The following is an 8,350-nucleotide window of genomic DNA, read 5'->3' as shown; positions in this document are numbered from 1 at the left end:
ATGAGAGCCTGGGGAAACAAAGCATCCATCTCAGTGTCAACTCAGACTGTAATTTAGCAACCACCTAAAACTGTATTTACTGCAACTTGCTCTTCTTAAATATTAGTAAGAAATTACAAACTGACCAATTATACCAAAGGAATCTGGTGTAGGTTACAATTCATGGTCAGAGACACATTTCAGTTTCCCTTCTCCTCTACATTTATTTATCTTCGCGCACAGTGAGATACCCTAGCCCAGTAAATACTCTAGCTCAGTAATTGCCTTGATCCTTAAAAGCTGTAGTAGATTGTTCAACCACATGCTAAAAGCTTAGATTGCTTCTCTTCTGCTTTAGGGAGATTCATTATTAGCATGAATATTCGTTCTTAACCACAAGAATAAAAGTAAGCATGTGGATGTTTCCATAACAGCTACAAAGTCCCCTTGCTGTTTTGCTATAGAGTACCTTATAATTAAGTTTTGAGGTTTGGGTTTTCTTTTTTTTTTTCTCTCTTTCATTTCTACAATGTGTATGCCAAACATAGCATTTCCCACACAACTGAAAGAAAAATTGATTAAGAGTATGTGAGATTTTTAAGGACTCTGTTACAAGAGCAAACTCTACAAACATACAGTTAAGTGAGAAGTTTACACATTTTACAAACATAGCAGTAATATAGAAACAGCCCAAATATTTGGTGGCTTAGATCTCAGATCACAACCATTTTATCTCACTTATTTATAATCTAATCAAGCCTATTGTTTAGCATCTCCAGCCCTGCTGTGTGAGCAGTAATATAAAACAGGTTTTCTGTTCATTAGCCAACATCCAAACATAAGTGTAGGTGAAACAAAATACTAATTAGGTCTTACTTTCTTTGCTAGAGAAGTCCTTTGCTAGAGAAGAGCAACACATTCAAACAGTTACAACACTTATTTGTTTCACTGTAACAAGAGGCAGTTTATAGTAGTAGCTGTCCACATAAAGCTTCATGCTTATCAAACACCCCAGTCTTTTCCAACAGGAATGAAGGCGAATTGTTGGTACTTATTTCACAGTCTCATCAGTAGCTTACCGGCTCAGAAATGAGTGGCTGCTAGAATGAAGCAGGATGGAGGTACACACACCAGGCTGTAGGCACAGAAAATACGGTGGTTGAGGGGAGCATCAGAAAGTTGAGAGTCAAAATTACCATAGGCAGGCCAGCAGTACTGCAGAACCAGCCCTATGCACAAATTAGAAAAGTGTTAAAACAACATGATCATCAAAAACACATAGGAATTTTTAATAAAACTCACTGCCTAGCAATGCCTGTTTGACCAGATCTCATCAGCTGAGATTTGATGGGTCTGACCAATAGCTGAAAAAAAGAATTTTAGAGAATAAGAAGACAGTCACAAAAATTAACTTCAATAATTCAAAAGGTAGCATTGATTCACATTGGTCAGAATGAAACCAGTGAGAATTAGAAATTATGGAGTTAGGAAATGCTGTTTAGCTCTCAATGCAGAGAAACTCATGCCCGTATGAGGTAGCTAGAAAATTGCCACTGCACTTCTCAGGATGAAAGACTGGAAGTTGAAATTTCCTGTTCAAATTCCAATATAAATAATTATACTCTGGATATATTTCTGCAGCTGCATAAAAAGCATTCTTGCCCTATATTTTTATGCTGTTTGAGGATTGTCTTTTCTTCATTCCTGTGAAGAAGTAGTTCCTTTTAGCAAAGGATGAAATGATAATTCCCATACCTTGCTTTTCAAATATTTGGAGATTCCTCAGGAGGGCACAAAACAGAATGAATATCATGATCACCTGCTGACTCTTGGCAGCCCAAGGAAACTTATGCACTCTTAAGTATCTATTTACCTGTGTTGCCCCTTGGAGATCCAGGGCATGCTGGTCTGTAAGGATCTTTATTTTTCAAATGCAAATTGTAAATATGTTTGGGTCAGGCATACAACCCCTACTTGCAGGATTTTTTGGTACCATCTGTAAAATGTTAGTTGGCAGTCCATACTCATGTCCTAATAGCCTCTAGACAGATTCCTTGTCATTTCTCATAGTTTTTTCTTTTATTGCATTTTGTTAAAAAATAAAAAATGACTGCTTGAAACAGCAGAAGCACCAATTGAAACACGAATTCTGTCAATAATTCCATAAATCACTCACTTACCAGGAACAATATTGTGGACATAAGGGAGCCCATCTGGAGGGTTACTTCACTTTCAAAGACCATCTCTAGGGCCAGTAACACTCAAAGTTCACTGATTACTGGAACTCTGAGATACTGCATATTTTCAAAAAGAAAGAAGATGATAACTGTTACTTCATTGTCATATTAGTTTCTGAGGTTCCATTAATTGTTATTTTGACAGATAAGCTAACAATAGTCACTGAAACAAAATATTTTTTTCAAAAATGCATTGCTTTATGGTCATTACATATCTATCCAACTTCTTTCAAAAAGTGTAGGCTTCATCTTTCTTATTGATAACAATCATTATGCTCTAGTTATTAACTGAACCCTTGAAGGATTAATTTAGAGAAATAGACCCTGTTTTGCATTAATCTTGGGAGAATTTTTCATTACATGATGTCTGTAAAAAACAACACTACCAAACACAAGAACGATGTTTATTGTTTGTATGACCTAAAAATAAATTTTGTTGTGCAACACTGCAAAAAAATGCTGTCTGCTCTGAGTATTGCACTGTGTTTGTGCAGAACTACAAATCATTCTGCACATCAGTGAAAACAACAATAATACACAGTACTTAATAGGAAAAACAACCAAAATTCATGGAAAGATATCAAATAATCAACAGACATTGTGACTACAGAAAAGCTGCTCAGGGTTGTAGATGCCAGCTTTTAAGAGAATTTTTGAGTGTGTTGTTCCCAAAGGGAGGACGTTAACCATTGCTCTGGGCCGTGCATTCCTGCATGCCAGAAGAAGCTGGAGAGCACTGTATGTGTAATTAAGATCTCCAGTACCATAATCCAGATAAAGGAGGTAATGTTTGTGATTATTCCAATATTCATCATTCATGTGAAGAGCAGTATTGTCTTGAATTGGCATGATACTTTATCAGAGTGCTTCCACATCTTTTACATTCTTGGAGGACAGACTACTCCACAATGAAGTAATATCAGCTATGAAATGTGGCAATCCCTTTGAAACTGTTTGACTGGGAACAAAGGCTACAATGACAATTAAAAGCTGGAGTTTTTTAATCAGTTTTATGAGAACAGTGGATTGCAATCCCAAAAAGCCCAAGGTTTGCATCTCAGCAAAGTATTACAAAGTGAAAATCCTAGATGATCTTCTTTACAAACTTCTCAGTGACACCTGTGTGCACTTGCAGGGTCTCCAACAACAGATGAAAATATAATGCAATTTGCATCTGTTGGACGGAACAAACTCTTTCAGTATTCACTCTGATATCAATACCTACTCCATAAAGCACATTTATCTTACAAGCTACGAGCGTAAGAAGATAATTAGGGAAATTCCTACTAGTACCTTCAGCAGCCTTAGAAACAGATAAAACTAGCTCTCAGATTGTTTCCTTATTGGCTTCTGCTGAGCAGTATTGTTCTCAGTGGACCTTCTCTAGTACAGCAGATTGAAAGTCAGTAAATGTTTATATATAAAATAGAAAGAAAACTATTTACGTGAGTATTTAAATCAGCTTTCAAAACTGTGTGTACATGTAAATATACCTGAGTGCACATTTAATCACTTTTCTTGCCTCTCACAGTCAGGGCGATACTCCTGGGAGGAAGCATCATGATGTATTAATTTCTGCAAAATACTGAAACTTCTTTTGGTGTCATGCAATATCAGTCACTGCTGTTTTAGGAAAAATAGAATAGCAAATATTTACTTGCTTAATGAAATGAATGTTGAAATTCTCAAAACATCTTCTGGTGTAAACATCAACAGGTAAATTGAATTTCCATTCACACTCTCACACAAAATATGACATTATGGGTATTAAATGGAACAGCATAGTCATTTGATGTTTTTTTATAAGAGCAAATGTTTACTGAAGTTGGTCTTTATTATTTGATCTTATATTGAATTCTAAGCAGAACAAACTGTGGATCTGACCAGCTCTTGGCAGATTCAGCATTGTGGGCAATAAGCTCCTCACAGGTAACTTCCAGGTGGAGCTAAACCACAACCATTGCACACCAGGAAGTACCACTTGCTGTATGCAGACAAATACTTAACTTGCAAGATAGGTAATTTACATTAATATTTATAAAGAACTTCATGTGCAATAGTGGCAGCAAGCAAGTGCTAGTTTTGTTATAATTCTGTTCTGGCAACCAGTGGATGCATTCTTAAATGTCTTTGGACTTCATGATGCTAAATCCAAATTAGCAGGCAAAATACATGTTTGCATTACAGGTCATTAGAAAATATTTCATATTTTCATTTTGTGTTACTGTTTCTGCCTGGTGTGACCTGCCCAGAAACACACTTTATATAACTGAACTTCTGATTCACACCCATTTGTGAGTGGAGGTTCTCAGCCAGATTAAGCAGGAACATAAAAGGAGAATTTTCCAGGTTCTGCCACACTGGGTGAAGGGAGCTTCATGGTAGTAGACAAAATTAAGACTCTCTTCCCAACCCTTCAATGAATAAGAATGGATATTTCATACTAGTTTTGTATTTCTAGCAGCATTAGTTTCTTCTTAAATGGTATTAGTGAGACAATACTAACTTTTTTCACAGAGGAAAAGACATAGTACTAGAAGTACTGACTGATTTGTCCTGCAAAGCTCTCTTGCAGCTGTCTTGTTAAGTTGCCTCACTTAAAAACTAAACCTCTGCAGCTGTTACACGAAGTTGAACTATTTGATTTTGAACATCAGCACCATTATTTGTATAGTCTAAGGCCACCATGAACTCGATGTTTTTACTGATTCAGTCTTTCAAAGATTTTTTTCTCCATGTATCTTGAAGTTAAAAAAATTGGCTTACAGTCAGCTAGACCTACTCAGTCCAGGCCTGGCTACTCTTTTGAGCAATAAAGTTTACCTGAAATGATGTACAGCACATTGTTAATCTTGAAGTCCGACACTCTGAACCCACAGCAAGATGTTCCATTTGTCTGATTCAGTGTTGATAGTTGTAATACAAAAAAAAAAAGTAGCACTCAGTTAAATGCTACAAGTAACAATTCCTGTTCTTCCTACATTTCAAACAACTGAAATGTATAACCCTGGGCTTCCCCCAGCTCCCAGTCTGCATCCTGGATCCCAGCCCTGGTGTGCTTTGAGATGTGGCTATCTCCAGGACATCAGTCCTTAAAGACAAATGGAGTTTCTCATGTCTTGAGGAGATTGACATCCACGGGTCTCACCTTGAAACCAAGGGCTCAGGCTGTTGGGCTAATCTGAAGAAGATGGTATCTACCCTTCTTTTCAAAACCATTAACTTTGAATGAGAGAATGAACCTTTTCTTTAGGATTTTTGGGTGGAACAGGGTGAGATCCAAATCCAAGGCTCCTCTCTCAGAGTTCCTTAGTGTTCTGCAGTCAAACATAAAGATATCAAAAAAGCCTCCAAGTTGCTCCGAAGCTTGTTTGAAGCAGTTTCTTAAACTCTTCCCAAGGTTACTGCTGCAGACAGCATGGTGGGCCTGACAGGCTTGCTGCAGATGCCTTGATGTTCTTAGCAGGGGCTGAAATGTGACCAAATTCACAAATCTAATGCTTGGACCTAACACTTGGACCTAACTGTCCAAGGGGTCACTTAGGAGTTCAGGGAAATTTAAGAGATGCCAGGAGTTTATGCTCTTCTAGCATTAAGAGTCAGCTACATAGCAGGCCTTTTCAATTTTGAATTTGTGTAGAGTTTCTGTGCCCATATGGTGCTTTAGGTATCTAAAACCTCCTCTGCCTCTCTTGCAAAACAGTCAAAATTAAGTTAACTAAAGCTCCTTTGCCACAGACTTTAGCTTAAGCTGATTTCAGTGCAAGGCTTACTAGAAGAAGTTTTACCTAAACCCAGTACAGGCTAAGGTTAAAACAGGAACATAGAAAAGGAGTGGCAGTGAAAATCAATGGCTGATTGTTATACAGAAGTATAAGGAAACAATCGTGTATTTTCTTCCATTTAGGGTTATGATAACATCTTTCATATTCTAAGGTGAATGTAACAGTTAAGATAACGTTAATGAGTAAGTCAACATTCTTAACTGATTGTTACTAAACAAAGCTTGTGCTGGTACAGGCAAACCTCAAAACAGGACCTACTATCACAATATTTAGGTTCATTTTTCCAAGATAAAACTTTTTTTAACAGGGATATCTTCTTTTAGAAAAACAAAAAAAATGGGACTACGAGGATGGGTTTAAGGCCAGAGATATCCTTCTAGTCTATTTCCATTAGAGGTGATTTATAATAGCGCAGTGCAAATATGCAAGTGCAGGCATATTCAAACACAATATAATTCACATTGTACTACACGTACAAAGTCTGTGTAGTAAATAAATCCTAAAAGCTGAAAAAGCACTAGGGGTATGGGCTGTAGAACCCACAAGACTCCTTCACTAGTACCAGTAAACACAAAAGAATTCATATGAGAATGTTACTCAACAGTACCCAAAATTATCAAAAGAAGTTAACATGTTTAATTGTTTCACTTTTTCTGTTGCATATTCCCAAACACTGACTCCAAATCTGCAGTGACTGGACCTATCCAGTTATCAGATCACAGAATCACAGACTGGTTGAATTTGGAAAGGACATCTGGAGCGGAGGTCACGTAGTCAAACTCCCCTCTTCAGGTAGGGCCATGTACAGCCCAGGACCATGGTCAGGAAGCTATGGAATGAAAGGAGTCTCCAGAGCCTCCCTGGGCAATCAGGGTCATTGCTGTGTCACTCTCACAGCAAAAAATTGTCTCCTGATATTTGGAGAGAACTACCTGTGTTGCAGTTTGTGCCCACCACCAATCGTTCTGTCTGTGCACCCTCCTTTTAGGTATTGTGCATATCAGTAAGATTCCACCTGAGCTTTCTCTCTCAAGGTTGAAGGGAGAAGTCTCAACTCAGCATTTCCTCACAAGAGAGATGCTCCAGTCCTCTAAACACCTTTGTACCCTTTGCTGGACTTGCTGCAGTATGTCTATGCCTCTCTTGTGCTTGGGAGCCCAGAACTGGACCCAGCACTACAGGTGTGGCATCACCAGTGCTGAGGGAAGGGACAGAATCACCTAACTCCACCTGCTGGCAACACTCCTTCTGATGCAGCCCAGGGCACCATTTACCTTCTTTGCTACAAAGGAAAAAATGCTGGCTGATGTTCACCTTGGTAACTACTAGTACCCCCAGCCTTTTACTGCAGAGCTGCTTTCCAGACACTTATTTTGTCTAGAAAGAATTTCTACTGATGAAAAATCAAACTTCCTAAGGAAAACTCTCACAAGTGAACTGCATATTGGCATAATTCCACCAGCAGTGGCAATTACCACTTTTTTATAAATTTAGTTGCTGGTGGTCCAGTGGTAAAGGCGCCGCGCTATCACCGCGGAGACCCGGGTTCGATTCCCGGTCAGGGCCACTCCTGGGCAGGTGGGCCTCGTTAGCTCTTAAAGGCAACCCACCTACGTCCTAAGGACCTCGCTGCCACCGTCCAAGCTCGCTTGGCCCCGGCAGATGAACCTTAGGATTAAAGGGTGGGCTCAGTTCCGCGCACACTGTGTCTCACCTAAAAAATCCAATGCGCAGGCTGGAAGGTGGAAAGACCTTCCCCGGATCTTCGCTCGCGAAGAGTGGCCATTATTATTAGTTGCTGGTAGTCTTACAGCATCTAGCACGTCTTTCCAGTACAATAGTTTGCAAAGCTCCAAAGGCAGTTTATGCTAATGCTTCGGGACTCCCACTGCTGGAGGATTTGCAGTAGTAGCAACACAATGGTGAGAGATTGATTGCAAAAGATCCTCACTTCCTGAGGAGAATCATCCAGGGAGACAAATACAGATGTCTTCAAATTCAGCTACCACATTAAGAAAGTCTAATATAAAGTCAGGCAACACCCACCACCTCTCCCTCACCTCTGCCCCCCCCCCCCTTTTGTTTTTTGTTTCTGAGGCAAATGGGATATCTAAATAAAACACTGTATTGGGAAACATTTTTTTTTAATAACTTTGATTTTCAGGATGTACAACACAAGCAGTTGTTTCACTGCCTCTCACCCTCCCTAAAACCTTATTGTCAAGAACTGCTGTGCAGAAAATCTCAAATGATTAAGTTAAAGAAGAATAACCTGCCATCTTGGCTTTGAGGGCTTTGTAGAAAATTAAGTTTCAGTAACTGTATATACACAGATGTCAGGAGACATGG

Source organism: Myiozetetes cayanensis, unplaced genomic scaffold (genome assembly GCF_022539395.1).
Source record: "Myiozetetes cayanensis isolate MyiCay16 unplaced genomic scaffold, myiCay2020 scf4, whole genome shotgun sequence".
In the NCBI taxonomy this organism is placed as follows: Eukaryota; Metazoa; Chordata; class Aves; order Passeriformes; family Tyrannidae; genus Myiozetetes; species Myiozetetes cayanensis.
The sequence above is the reverse complement of the archived record's forward strand: the minus strand, read 5'-3'. Positions refer to the sequence as shown.